The 16,012-nt window shown below is 35.5% G+C and overlaps 1 pseudogene across 1 annotated transcript; it reads right to left on the reverse strand.

Annotated features, from left to right (window-relative positions):
* Nucleotides 1-725: 725 nt before the first annotated feature.
* On the reverse strand, nucleotides 726-3,010 carry LOC143606583 (protein LURP-one-related 7-like; annotated as a pseudogene). Its single transcript, XR_013148776.1, has 3 exons — nucleotides 2,810-3,010; nucleotides 1,517-1,723; nucleotides 726-943 (listed from the first exon to the last, which is right to left on the reverse strand). The product of XR_013148776.1 is annotated as a protein LURP-one-related 7-like (transcript).
* Between the last annotated feature and the right edge of the window lie 13,002 nt (nucleotides 3,011-16,012).

Consider the following 16,012-nt stretch of genomic DNA (forward strand, 5'->3'; position numbering starts at 1 on the left):
ACTCTAAACCTCGAAACCCTAGCCAACAGCGAGAAGGATTGAAAAAATTGGGGTAGAAAGAGGGTTTTTGTTCAGCTCAGTGGTGGTCGTCGTGGCGTTCGTCTTAAACCAGTGGTGGTCGTTCGTCTAAGACGTTGGTCAGCGCCGAAGAGGATTGTCAAAATTTAGGCAGGGGTTTTTTTTTCTAGATCGGTGGTGGTCGTCTTGACATTCGTCTTAGAATTTGGGTAGAGACTCAGAGAGGAATTTTGTGATCTTTAGATTTGGAGGTTTTGTGATGATGATGAAGAAGATGAGAGAGAGAGAGAGAGGGGCGTGCTGACACAAATATATACTTAATATTATTTTATTTTTAATAGTAGAATGACCAAAATACCGACCATATTTAACGAGAAAAGTTAACAGAGTTAGGACCAAATGGCATAACGTGATATGGTTTTGAAATGTAAAGGATGTGATCTGATATTTGTTTCGATAAAGATGTCCACTGAAAAACCGATATAAACATAAAGGACGTCTTTTGCTATTTTGTCTACAATAAACAACATTTAGCATTTTTCTCATTTCAAAACTAGATAGAATGGTATATAAAACTCTCTAATGTTATTTAAGACTGGTTATGGGAGCTGTTCCCATTCTTAGTATTTTGTTGTTTCCTTGTTTTTATCAGAGCAACTAAACCATAGCATTTATACACATGACCAATGGACTAAACAGATTGGAACTGGCCACAATCACAGATTTACCACGAGGCATAAACATAAACATAAACATCTATTGCTACAAGAAGCAAGAATTATATCCACAATTTTCGACCATAGAAAAATATGACTGTCAAAGCAACAATGAAAGCATGATCAGCATGTCCAGGAAATATGGTTAGTCGAAACCTGTTTCTTGGCACAAGGACGTTCTGGATCCCGAGCTTGTACATAAGACTAGTCTGCATAAGCAAAACATACCATTTAATTTATCATGCGAAGGAAGGGTAATAGTGTGTGTTTTGATAATTGATAGTTTTACGCAATGTTTTGAAAACCGGATTTTTACTCGTACCGAATTGGACTAGAAAATGGTATGACCGGTTGAACCGGGTTATATCGGGAGGTTCAACCGGTTGAATAGTTTACCTTATAACTTTCTATAAATGCAATTTCAACTTTAAAAATAACCCAAAAGTAAATGACTTCATAATTAAAAAATAATCCAAAACTTAATCCATATTAAAAAAAGAAATACATAAGTACTCGATTTTAAAAAATATTCTTAAAGTTTACACGTTTCAATGTTAATTGTTGAATTAAAAGTGATTTTGTAAAAATACGGGTCGCAAATATCAAAAATTTCTCTGACTTAAAACCGGTTTGTTGATAGAAACCGGTTTGTTGGAAAAATCGCCAGTTCGATGTTCTAGCAAACTGGTCAAAAATACCGGAGTCAAAATACCGGCCTGCTGTGCGAAATCCGGTTCAACCGGCCGGTTTGAACCGGTTTTTAAAACACTAGTTTTACGTACCTGTGCTACTATGGAGTCGCCTTTATAAATGGTGCAAGATCTAAAGAAGGGAGAACCTCGCATCTTGAAATCAGAGTTTTTATTATTATCATTATCTCTGTTTTTTAGGAAAACTTGAAACTCGACTCTGGTAAGCGTATTCATTGTCTTCTCCACTTTGAAGATTGGATCATTCCCTTCACTGCTAAAACCCTCCCAACTTCCTTTCTGCATCATACAAGTCCTTATATTATTTGGCTTTACTGCAACTAAGGACTTGTAAGCGTATTCATTGTCTTCTCCACTTTGAAGATTGGATCATTCCCTTCACTGCTAAAACCCTCCCAACTTCCTTTCTGCATCATACAAGTCCTTATATTATTTGGCTTTACTGCAACTAAACAGGTTGTTAATTCTATAACCAAAAATGTCACTCATTGCTTGTTTCGAAATACAATGAACTAATTTTGATTCCTTAATAAACACCGTCATTGTCATTTAATATCTTTCTCTTAATTTTAAATAGTATAGTAGAACCCGCTAAACGCTAGTTAGGCAGATGGGTACCAACTAGGGGTGTCCAAAATGCCCGGACCCGATTAGCCCTACCCGTCCCGAACATGTATAAGCTAAGTTAGCCCGACCTGAACCTAAATAAGCTAATTAGGGGCAGGTTTAATAGGGTCAAAAATTATTAATCGGGTTAACCCAATTAACCTGAATAGTTATTAGGGTCGGTTTCAGGTGCGTTTTAGAAAAAAAAATCAGGTTTCGGGTTAACCCAAATAACTGCACTTGTACTAGTTAATTAATGAGGACTAATTCCCAAAGCCTAAGCCAACCTAAAATTTACAAATCACAATTGACGCCCCAACTAAATTAAGCCCGATACACAAGTCCCACCTACAATACAAATCAATCACTACATCGTACGAATCACAAAAACTCGGAATATCCAACTGTCGCAGCTCGCTTAATTTTAAAACTAAGAAAAAGGTAGCCCATGGTGCTGAAACGATTAAGAGGGATTTATCTAGGGCCGTAATCGAGCCGAGCTAGGGTGAGCTCGAGCTCAAACTTAAACGAGATGGATCGAGTCGGCTCATTAACACTATCGAGCTTTAGACGAGCCAAACTGGTTAATTTTTGTATTTATTTTCTGTTTTTTGATTACAAATATTGATATATAAACGAGCAAAATATAATTATTAACATCAATTGAGAATTTTTACAAGACTAAGAATTTGTTAGAAAATGAAGGGTTGAATCTAATATGATGAAAGCAAACGATAGTATTGGAATTGAAGTAATTACCTGATTATGAGAAATGGAAATGAGGGGGATTCCGAGAGCAGACGCTTGATATGATTAGATTTAGATGGAGTCGGGCGGTGGACGGAGAAGACTAGATTGGAACAAGAGTCTGTGAATTTGAGTTTCTTTCTTGGACACAAACAGATCTATTGGAACACCATCAGAGTTTGGTTCATAATTATTATAAGATCCTTGTTCCATACTCTAGATAATAAATACTTCTTCTTCTTCTTCTTCAAAGAGGTTTAACTTGACAGGTCTATAATCTGCTATCTGTGTGATCATCCATCCAACACAACACAACACAACACAACACAACACAGCTCATTGAGATATGGAAATAAAGAGAGACCAAAATGAAATGAAATGAAATTAGGATTATTTGATTCAGGGCTTAAGAAAAAAGGCAAGGCCTTTTATTATGTAAAGAAAGTTGTACGCTTTTGATTGATTCCAACAATAATAATATAATACTAAATCTCACAGCACAGCACAGCACAGCACAATAATTTCTGGTTCATGATTAAAAAATAATAATAATTAAATCACCTGAACGGACGAGAACTTCAATCGAAGAAACCCTATAAATGGGAAGGGAAGAAAAAGCGGGTGGGTGTTATTATCTGGGGTGTGTTTGGGATTGCATGTTTAAGTGAAAAATTATTTTTTTGTTAAGTAATTTATAAGTTTATGAATTTTTTGATAGAATTTTTCAAAAAGATGTTTGGATTAAATTATGTATTGTGGAAAATCAAAATGACTAAAAATGTTATTTTTTTTAAAATGAGTGTAATGGGTTTTGAGGGTTAGAGTGGTGTAATAGGTAATTCAAACCCATTAAGTTAATAAGTTACACATTCCTAACTTTTCAAACTCCCTTTATTTTGTCTTTTCCAAAAGTTAAAATCCATAAGGCCTTATGGTTTGCCAAACACCTTATACCCCTTATTAACTTTTCAAAAAGTTTATAAGTTATAAGTTGATGAAAATAAGGAATCCCAAACACCCCCTAATAAGAAGACAAATTATCTAGAATTAACCTTTCATTAATTAGAATGCTCTCAACGGGTAAAGTAAAACAAAAAAAAAATTGATTTTAAGTCTAGATGGTAAATTAATTTAAAAATAAAATTTGATGAAAAGTGCATGAAAGTAACGACACTTATTTTATGATTACTTTCTTTCTCCACATGTAAGCAACATGTTAATTCCTTTGATATTTTAAAACGTCAATAACTTTTTCATGCGACATTTTTTTAGAAATTTTATTTACCATAATAACAACGTTTTTTATTTTTAATATGAATATAGTATTGTTATATAAAAATTAAAAAGAAATAGTGGGTTTTTCTATATCGGTTGTCTATTGTGTTTTTTTAATTTGGTTTTTCTATGTATTGTGTTATAGATTTTGGTTATTGTGTTTTTCTATTGGTACTCATAATAAAAATAAAAATTAAAATAAAGATTGCGTCATTGTGTCTTTGTGCTTAACATTTGTCTTTCTACTTATCATTGTGCTCAACATTCACTTAATTTGAGAAAAATAGTATTATATTCATTGTATATTACGTTCAAGTCATTGTGTAATATGTAGTTTCCGTTGGGTTTTACGTTTCATGTCATTGTGTTATATGCATTTAACATTGTGCCTTACGTTTTAGGTCATTATGTTATATGTATTCATTATTGTGTTTTACGTTTCAGGTTATTATGTAATATGTATTCATCATTGTATTTTATGTATTACATAACTTGTTGTTATTGCAACATCCTACTTTCGATGATAATAATAAAAGAAATTTCGTTTATTTGATAATGTGTTATTATCTAGTTTAGATAAATGAAATATTTGAGTGTGGGCTTGGACATTAAAAGATGAAATAAGGGATGGTGATGGACCTTAGGTCCATGGGCTTAAGGGTATATAAACCCCTTAAACCTCCCTAAAACCCTAAACTCTCATTCTTATCTCTTAGCCTCCATACACTCTATAAAACACACACAAACATCCTCCTTATCTCAGACCAAGATCTGTAGGAAAAGACCCGAGCTTGCGGGTGTTTGAGCGTCGTGACGAGCAAGACATACACCAAGCTTAGATCGTGTTCGTGAAACCGATTTGTTGAAGGTACGTTCTATAAAGAAAACTTGTTCGGCTCGTTTAGTATTCTTGGCTCTATATATAAATGGTAAAAACGAATCAAACGCAACAATTCTCGTTGAAATTCGTTAACATCTGATAGGTTAATTAATCGAATAAAGAACCGGTAATATATATCAACAAAACACATCATTTAAACGCGATGTTTGGATGTTTGGGGTTAGTAGGCGCTGTGATTCCGAGTCCAATGATACCAAATTCGTGTTGTTTCATTGTGTTTTGAAAGATAATTGAAGATCTGGTGTGTGGTTGACCATTTGTGTTCTTGACGATTTTGACTTTGACAATTGAGTCAACGAATGGATAATTACGGATGTTCATTCGCTATGTGAAGCGAATCATGGGTCATTCGTTAAACAGTCATAACGAATAAGATACATTCGCGTGCTTTGGTAACGAATGAACCTCTCATTCATCTCATTGAAGTCACAAATGGTCTACTCATTCGTTACTCTTCCATTCGTCATGATAAGACAGCGAATCAAGTCATTCATTATAAGATACACTCATATGCTCTTGTAACGAATGAGCCTCTCACTTGTCTTATAGAAAGCACGAATGGCCTTAGTTATTCGTTATTCATTCATTTGTCTCAGATCAAACCATTCGTTATAATGAATGGGATATTGCATGATACTTAATCAGAATGAAGTTTTCATAACGAATCAAACCATTAGTTATAACGAATGAAGTCATTCGTCATAACGAATGAGATAGCGAATAGAATAATCATTTAAGGATTCTAATGAAATTTGTGTTAAGGACCCCGGCTCGACCCCATCCAGGGGCTCTGCCCCTTGGATCCTGCTAGGGGCTGCCGCCCCTAGACCTCGCTACATGGGGTGCTGATGCGTGTTGCGTGTCTTGTAATATGATAACTGATTGGATATTTAGCTTTTGCACAAGATCATGCTTTAAATTTATAAAAGTGATTTCTACTAAGACTAAACACACACAAAATAGGCAAGTGTACATACCGTATATGTAGAATAGTATTGGTAAGAACCAAGTATCGATCCGTGGACACAAATGTTTCTAATAGTGAATCTTTGTTTTAGTTTACTCGGAGAGATTTAATCATTTTGAGGTTGATTTTTAAACTGTTATAAAATAGAAATATATAATATATATAGGTGACGAGAATAGAATTTCTAAATGGGTAGTTCAATTATATGAAGGTTACCATCTATTATCAAGAATCCACTCCAATTTTCCTTGATGATTAATAGTTAAACATGTGATAAACGTGTCCTAATAATATATGATAGAATAGTCCCTCATTTCTAAGTGAACATGTCCTATGACATAAAAGAAAGTAACATGCGCATTTTAAAGTCCATCCTTTCCTAATGTCATGTTTACCACGAGAATGTCAATTTGTGTAGACAAGCAGTTTGGTATAGTAAAACGATCAGGATTGAATTCGATTTCTCAAATACCAATCCTAACAACTTCGAGTGATTGTAGTTAACTCACACAACCTCCCCTTGGTTGATTTAATTAGATTATAATTACACATTCCATTAACATATGATTTCTTTAACTAGCATGATAACCTAAGCAATCGTGTTAACAATGTTATTTTAGAATTATCAAAACTAGAGAAATAGATCATAGCTTATATCTCATCATTTCTAAGTACAACATAAGGATCAATGTTTTATCTTGAATAAAGTATCAAAGTATTCTTTTTACCATTTCTAGTTTCCAAGAACATGTATTACCATGAATTATTGTAAATCATCAACCTTGATGTATTGGATTAATGTGATAAAACATTTCTTCATCAATGGATAATTGCAAAATAACCATGTACTATACCACACTACACCACATGTTTCATGTAATCATCAAGTAAAACAAAGCTTCTTCATAGGTTATAGATGGTAATAGGAGTTTAGCTCATAATGGGCATTGTTATGAACATAAGAGATGATGATAACAAACACATAATTAAACTTAGAACAATTTAACCAAATGTGGATGAATCTCCTCTCTTGATGATGGATTATGATGGTGGATGATGATGATAACCTCCAAGCCTTCAAACTCCTCACAAGATCTTCAATATGAGTGTGATGTGGGTGTTTTATAAATGAAAACCGTTTAGAATTCTTATCCAAGCACACCTCTCAAATGACACAAGAGCCTAAATTTATAGGCTGTCTGGAGGAAAGAGCACGGCCCCGTGCTTTATTAAGCACGCCCTGTGTCTACGTGTCCCAGTTGCATGTTGCTAGATCATACATGATGACTAACCACGGGAGTGTGCTTTTGGAGGCACGCCCCCGTGCTTTTATTGACATGTACTTCAATTCTTTTTGTCTTTATCTGAAGGTGACCACGGCCTCGTGGCCAAGGAGGCACGGCTCCATGCTTTTATTAACACGTGCTTAAAATCTTGTTATTTTTTTTGTCTTTTCTTGTATCCAGAAGCATGGGGCGTGCTTCTTGAGGCATGAGGGCGTGTTTCTTGTATTTCTTGTGTTTTTTTTTTCTGTTTTTTCTTTGTCTTTTCGCTTGTTTATTCGTTTGAGGCTTGGGTTTACCTGAAATTACATTTTATTATGATAAATAGCTATTTGTGCTATGTTATTTGATAGAAGTTGCAGTTTTTAGAGATTATTTGATGCTTAAAAGATGTTATAATTTTATATACATCAAACATCCCACACTTGAACCTTGCTTGTCCTCAAGAAAGCTACATATATATATATATATATATATATATATATTCTCTGAAAATATCAAGTTAGGACATAGCTTAATCATCCCCAAAAGAGTTCCAAGAAAATGGGAACAAAATAACTAACCTAAAATCATAAGAATATATGTAGTGATATATATATAAAGGCAAATTTGTTTTTATGAGCTTCTATTATGCAAAATGTCACGTTTTCACAATGTTCACTCAATCTTGGTTTATATATCTGATCATACATGTGATTTATGTTTGTGAACACTCTTAGTCAAAATGCAACCTGTGAAAAATAAGCTTGTAACAATTTCAAATCTCCACCTTTGTGAAGAGTTTGCGTAGATTAGAAGGTAATATGGGTTGGTTGTGTAGGGATTTGGTTTTTTGGTTCAAGGATTTAGGTTAATGAGGATGGAAATGGTAAATACAACTTCTGCCGGTTCTTGGGCATCTTGAGATGTCTTCGATGTTTGGTTCCTTGTTTCCTAAAAAAATATATTTTTTAAACAAAATATAGTGACTCTTTTAAGTTCAGATCGACAAGACCGGTTTTGTCGAGGATGTGAATAAGTTCTTCCTCAATCCTGTTCCGAACATAACTCCCAACTTTAGTGGATCGTTCGGCTTTGAGCCTAATAGCCCCCACCCTCATTAGTTCGGTATATTTATGCTGAGACTGAGTTTGACTTTTTCTACATCTTCCTTCGTGAGACCAGTTTCCGCAACCTAAGCATCGTTCGTATCTTTTTGCTCTTCTTTTCATTGCGCATTTGGAAACTCCACAAAATGGTGGCCTTTGTTCGTCTTGGCGCCACTTTTTCCTCACCTCATTGCTAAAGAGAAAAATTCTCTCCCTAAGTTCTGGAGGCAACCTAGGTTTTGTGAAATGTATGCAGCAAAGGAAATTGAAATCGAAAAAATGCATTTCCAGTTGTTTAGGGTCTGCCAGTAAAAGACCAGTGTTGTATTCTACCGTTGAGAGGGATAAATTGGTGTGGTAAGGTTTTCAGGTTTTGTAATTTGAAAAATGGTTTGATGGGATTGTAACAATATTAACTTCTTCCTTATACAATTCTTCGTACGGTCTTGAAATGAATAATTGCGACAAGTTCTAATTCACACGAAACATATGACTCACTCAAAGCTTCCGAAAAAAAAATTTATATGGCATGAGGTTTATCTCACAATAACGGAGGAATTAGGTATAAACGCCATATTTTGCATAAATTTCTTCTCAATATTACAAAACTTCTTTTTACTTTTTCACTTTTGTTATAGTAGATTTGTAGTTGGTTATTTGTAAAAAAATTTATTGGATTTTTCTTTTGGTATTGTTATAAAAATGGTATTTATATGCTACAAAAATTTTGTTTATTAGAGAATCTTTTATAATTAATTGAGCAAGCAATTGAACAAGTAATTTCATTCCCCACACTTGAATCTCACATTGTCCTCAATATGAAAAGATTCATCAAAAATTAAAATTCTAATCAAGTATGGTAGGTTAAAATGGAGAGGTACTTCCCTATGGTTTTAACGAAATTCCGACAGAGCGTCCCCTGTTTTTCGTCCATTTTCCTGTTTTGTACATGTATTATCTAAAGCTACAAACAACCACAAACAACCAAGCATAATTTGCTGAAAATTGGCTATGGAATCATCCATTCCATGCCCAAACGGGCTAGATAAGTACCTAATAGTGTCTTGGCACCCACAGCCATAAAAGTATCCAAACAAACAAACAAAAGACAGAAAGTAAATTGTTCAAACAAACATAATAATAATGTCATTAAATACTGCCAACCCATGCGTTCCCATACCCTGACCTACCATAGCCGCTGATCATAAGTTGCCCGTGTCCGGGTCGAATGGTCCCCACTGCCTGTCCATGCGATAACCTAGACGATCAATCTCTCGTCTCGTCTCAGCATACTCGGCTGCCCGCTGTGCATCGGAGGCAGCCATCTGTTCTGTGATCCTGTCAAATGAGGCGGTAGTGCTTGTTAAGAACTGATCAATCAGGCCGTATAGGCCCTCGAATGAATATCGGCTATCACGTGACGAGCTGAGGCCGGCTCCTGATGAAGATGGGCCTCCCTGCTGATGGTAGGTGCGGTGGCGGTACTGTATGGCCGGTGATCCTCCTTCCCTCTCTGGTACGTTGTAACGATTCCGACGAAACCAAGTATACCCTAGCCGGTAGACAATAGTTACGTTATATTTAATGTCGGGTACATGAATTACCATAGTAATTATACGAGAATACATGGTTCACTGTATTGATTGTACGTGAATATATAATTCATCGTATTGAATATGCTATTAATCGATCGATAGTTATTGAAACCCGAACGAATCGAGGGTTCAATTATAGACGATATCTATAATATTTAGTGATTTTACGAAGCATTAATGCTTCGGGATAAGTAAAGTACGGCACAGAAAAAGAATTTTTGATTTAATGGTACGTCGGTACGTTAAACGAAACCTTTAATACCAAACCGAGCAAGAGACGATCGATCAAGCCGAAAAAGATGCGCAATAATTAATAATATGATGTTTTAAGTTAATAAATGTCATGGTTTAAGTTTTTTAAAGTTTTTAAATCGGTTTAATATAAATTTCATTTTTTTAGGCCGAAAACGACCGTTTTAGCCTCGTTTTAAGCCGAATTAGACATTTAACTGAAAAATGAACTGAACCAGATTATCCAAAACATTATCCGGATTTCGAGAATCCAAATGAGTGGCCAAGAATGGAGAGGTGGGTCCCACCCCACCACCTCCTTATTTCCGATCGGACATAGGGGTTTTACCCCAAGCCCTTGTCATTTTTTTTAAACACACCATGGCATTATTCTTCTTCCTCTCCACTTTATCACTCAAAAACCGAGATTTGGAGCAAGAAAAGTAAGGTAAAAATCGAGTTATTTACGTTTCCATCTTCGTTTCTTGAGTTTATTTGCAAGAAAATGAGGTTTCAATGATGAAAACCGATTCTTGCATGATCAAGTGATGTATACGGGTTATACAAGGGATCTTGGTCCAAGAAAGGAGTTAAACGAAGCAAAAACGAATTTTTACGGTTTAAACTTTAGTTTTGGAACAATAACCGAAACTATAGTGTAAGAGGCTTGATCGTGAGTGTAACTTGCTTGGTATTGTGGTATGTTGGTTGTAGGTTCTGTATTTAGTGGTAGATAAGGCGGAAAGACTAGTTTGTAGCTTGTAGTGGCGGAAAACAAAAGGTATATTCGGTTTATGTTCGGTTTTGGAGTTCTTGGACAGATTGTTGATGGTTTAGAGTTAGGTCATGAAATTTTACAGAGGTGTTAAATACTTGAAAATATGAGTTCTGTGAAATTTTGGTAATTTTTGGACAAAGGATGAATATTTGGTGAATTTAATGCTCGGTTTTGGCTAAAAATGGTGAAAATAGTTAAATATCATGTAAAATTCTGGAAAATTCCAGATAAGCTTTTTATAACATGTAAACGTCACACACAAAATTTTAGGTCAGTTGGAGAAGTCTAAGTAGGCTTTTCGGTTAAACGAGTTCAAGGGTTTTCTAGCTCGGTTTTAGTGAAAATGGCATGTAAAGAGAGATTTTGGTTCTGGAAAAATTACAGGGGACTATGTGGATGGCAGGGGCATCCAGGAAAAATTTGGGAATTTTCTAAGATCGGTTGGTATTTACGACATATTTAGTGTTTAAATGGTGTTTAAAAATAGATAAATAAATTTTAAATATAAAAATTTATTCTGGAAATATTTTTATAAAATTCCCCACTGTCAAAAAGTGATTTGTGCAAAATTTCAAGATCCGAGTCTAAACGGATAATTATTTGTGCTAAAAAGGAAATAAAAACAAACTTTTAAAGTTTAAAACGCGTAAACTGGTAAAGTTCGCCTAAGCGAGCTGACTGGTGTATAAAACCCTAAAAATGTACTATTTTCATATAACTGAGTGAAACAAGTAAAAATAAATCATCCGAAAATAATTCGGATGATTTGAGTAATTTTAACCGATTTAACAGTTTCCGGTACACTAAAGACGGAAACGGGACCCGCGGCTAATCGGGGCGTCTAAACCGAGCTCTAATTTCACAACTTTAATTAAATTATCAGTCAACCACTATTTTCGGGTCGTGTGTGACCAAACTCATTTTTGAAACGTAAAAACGGATAACCGTGCTAGGCACGCAAAACGGGGAAAACAAAGTAATAAGTAATTTTGACTATTGAACTCTAAACGATATCACAATCTGAGTCCGGAGATGTGTTTCTGGGTTAACATTGCCCACGGAACGGGTACAGTACTGGGTTAACAGTGTCCCCAGATGTACCGGTTAACACGGTTAAAGTTATATTAATAGTGGTTGTATAGTAACGATCGTAGGGATCATATTACAGATTGGACGTGTTAAGTGATAATGACTGTTGTTACCTGCTTGCATGTGCTAAGGTGAGTTTCACGAGCCCCTTTTTCTGAATTGTTTTTAAATATTTTCCCGGGGCGGAAAGCATGTTACTATTGAAATGTTTAAGTACATACTGAACGCATGGATTTGCGTGTATTTATAAATATTTGATTGTATAGGAATCGTACGGAATGGGTACAGTACTGGGTTAACAGTGTCCCCAGATGTCCCTAGAAGTGTTTCTGGGTTAACATTGCCCCCGGAATGGGTACTGTACTGGGTTAACAGTGTCCCCAGACGTCCCTAGAAGTGTTTCTGGGTTAACATTGCCCCCGGAATGGGTACTGTACTGGGTTAACAGTGTCCCCAAACGTCCCTAGAAGTGTTTCTGGGTTAACATTGCCCCCGGAACGGGTACAGTACTGGGTTAACAGAGGTTTCACTTGTGGGCTCAGCATAATTAAATCGATAATATTATATTTTGATAATGATTTATCATGGTTTACTCAAATTGTGAAACCCACCAACTATTCGTAGTTGACCGTTTCCTCACATGCTTTTCAGGTACAATTAAGATGAAGTGATTGCTTACGTGCTAAGTGCTTGTTGTGTGTAAGACATGCGTGCGGGATGTTATGATACATTTTATTAAATTGAATTATGTATCGTATTGTATGATGTGTGTATCACCTAGACGGTAATGAAATATGAAATAATGTAATTTGAAGTATATTAATGTATTCAGTTTTCTTTATAAACAATGTGGTTGATATCAGAGGTGTCTGTTGCATCCCGTTTATGTTTTCGCTGCGGTTACGGGGTGTTACAGAACTTGGTATCAGAGCCATTGGTTATAAAGAATTAGGACGTCTTTAAAAGATACCTAAAATATAACCAGTAGCTCAAGTATTATAGGATCTGAATATCAACTAATAATTTATAGTGACGAGATCTGGATGAACTTGGATGGACAAGTGAGTTATTATGGTCCGGAACATAATAACAGACTTGTCCGCACAAGGGAATCAGGGGAAGTCACGGGGTACATTAATAGGTAAAAATGGCAACATATGTGTAAAGTATATAATATTATTTATGCGTGCTAATGTGTATATATATATATGTACGTATCTTGTGGGTACATGTATTGAGAAATAGGACCCGGATAAGGAACCGGGGGATGAATAAATAAAAGTACCGAGGATGCTGAAATTTCTAGAGCATCGGTTGATGATAAGTCTGACTTATCGGGTCATAGTTATGATAGTACCAAGTTAGATCTTCCGTTTGACATTAACCAGAAATATCTAGTAACCGTCACTCCCAACCAAAATTGATAAATCCCTTACCCTACCAACACCGGTACCGTATATCCTAATAGCCCCCTATGTTCACCCCGAACCGCCGACCCTCATGTACGGACGGACCTGTACCTGAACCCATTCTTATTCCATTAAGGTAAATAAATAAATAAATAAATAAAATAAAATAAAATAAAATAAATAATAATAATAATAAATTTGATAATAAATGAGCAGATAAAATAATATATAGAAATATATATGTGTATTTCTCACTCTTAAACATATGAGACATACCACCTCCAGATCGAGAATTACCGATTTTAGTGAACCTAGAACGCCTGAGAACATTGACTGAGCAAGTGATAGAGTTTCCCATAATAGTAATTGATAATATTTGAAGGCAACCCATGTTGCGCGATTACCTTGAACCTTGCAACTCCCTATGTTATCCTTACATCCGTTAGATGCCTATACCCATGAATACTCGAATAGAATGATTACCCATACACAAAGAGGTGTTGGAATCATTATGACATAGTTGGTTGTTCGTTCGTAGGTGGTATACCGTGTATGCCGGATATACAAATAGACACGGATATTATAACTCCGTGGTACGTAATCGTTTGGTGCTCACGGTGAGCATGTATCGGTTATGCTGTCATGCAGAAGGATATTGAAATCAAGTATATTAAACATTAATCTATGTTGAGAAAGACCTATATGTCAGTTGGCGACAAGGATTATGAAACATACTTAAACGTTAACCGACGTTAGGTTAAGTCCATATGCTATTATATTTGTGGGACATATATACTAGATACTGGTATGTGTAATATGTATGATAATATTTGGTGTGTATGTGTACCTGTTGTTATGATTGAGCTGGTAACGAGTTATACGGTGAGATTAATATTGATTACTGCGTACGTGATGAGTACGGCAGAATGACATAAAGGGAGTAACTCCAATGATGGAGATTGATATGATTCAGTTGATTGCTCAAAGATAGTAGATGATGATACCGAATGTCGTATCACAGATCACTGCTAGTGTTGATGCAAATGTGATCGCAGAATTATAGATCGAGCAATCACATGAATATGAATATTTCAATTCTTGGTGGTATTACTAAGAGTGATAATGTCCCACCGAATATTATTATGACTACAAGTATTAGTTATAAACTAAACATGAATAGTAGTCGTAATGAATTAGATCCGGTATGAAGGATATGTTTGTGGTTGTGTTAAGGAAATTATTAATAGTTTACTGATGGTAAAGGGAGGAATAGATTAGCGAGTGGATAGAAAAGATCGAAATGGTTAAGGATATTGGTAAGAGTCTAGAACATTGTGTAGTGAAATATGCTACAAATATGTTGGTAGATTATGTTGTATCGTGATGGAACACGATGGTACAAAATTATAGTTAGAAAATTATTACTCAGATGATATGGTCAGAATTTAAAATTCTTGTGCTAGAGCACTTTTATTCGAGTAATTAAGTTCAGAGATTGGAAACTGAGCTATGGAAGATAGAAATGTTGTGTGCTGATCCCTTAGAACACGCTAATCGTTTGAAGGAATTGTCATGTCTGGTAACATGGCTAATTACTCCTGAAACTAAGCGAAGTGAGCGCTATATTGGGGACTAACTCCATCGATAAGGAGTATAGTCAATCCTGTATAATGTACAACCTTTGGAAGGGTTGTGTCACAAGCCAGCATTGATATATTTGACTCTATGGGAAGTGGACTGGAAGGACGTTAGATGAGACGTCGAGTGTTAAAGAAGAGAAGTGATAAAGGTATAGTGCAAGATAGGCTTTTGAGTAAGTAGGTATGTCCTACAACCCAGAATTATACTAAGACTAGTTCCGGTGTGAAAACATGAACCACATGAAGGGTTCTTCCCTAAATGTGGAAAATATGGTTATCGGCAGGAAGAAGAATATCGGGTGATAGTAGGCCACAGGTGTGGTAAAGATGGACGTAATGCCCCAATTGTAGAACCAATTGAAGCCATGTGAACCGGCAACCCCAACCCATTCGTGTACAACCACTCCGAACCCAACAACTTCAATAACAATCCATCCAAAGAAATCAAATTATGCCAAACGGTTGTACTTGCTATGAATGTGGAAGTACAGAACGTTTCAAGAGAAATTGCCCAAAGTTGAACCAAGGTGTCGTTGGAAGACGAACCTCATGACAAGCATCAACCTCTGATCAAGCAAGGAGCTGTGCTTTTGTGAGTAATTCGAATAAAGCACGTCGTGATCCAAATGTGGTATTAAGTACGTGGTAGTTTTAAATCAATAGGTTTCAGTGATATTTTTACGGTCGTCGATAGAAGTTAGTTCCTATTGACCTCCTATCATTTGGAAATATACCGATTAGTGAAACTATAGAACCCTATACTGTAGAATCGCTAGCGGTAAATCCCTAATGGTTAACTAAATTGTTCGGAATTGTCTATTATTCTGAACGATTAACCTTTCCTTATTGACCTACGACCAGTAAAGTTAAGAAGTTTTGACGTAATAATTAACATGGATTGGCTAACTCAACATGAAGCTGAAATCAATTATGAAAAAAAAAGATGATTAGAAGCTCTC

This window comes from Bidens hawaiensis, unplaced genomic scaffold (genome assembly GCF_021521415.1).
Source record: "Bidens hawaiensis isolate Kalapana, Puna unplaced genomic scaffold, B.hawaiensis_p1.1 tig00075650_1, whole genome shotgun sequence".
NCBI classification, from domain to species: domain Eukaryota; kingdom Viridiplantae; phylum Streptophyta; class Magnoliopsida; order Asterales; family Asteraceae; genus Bidens; species Bidens hawaiensis.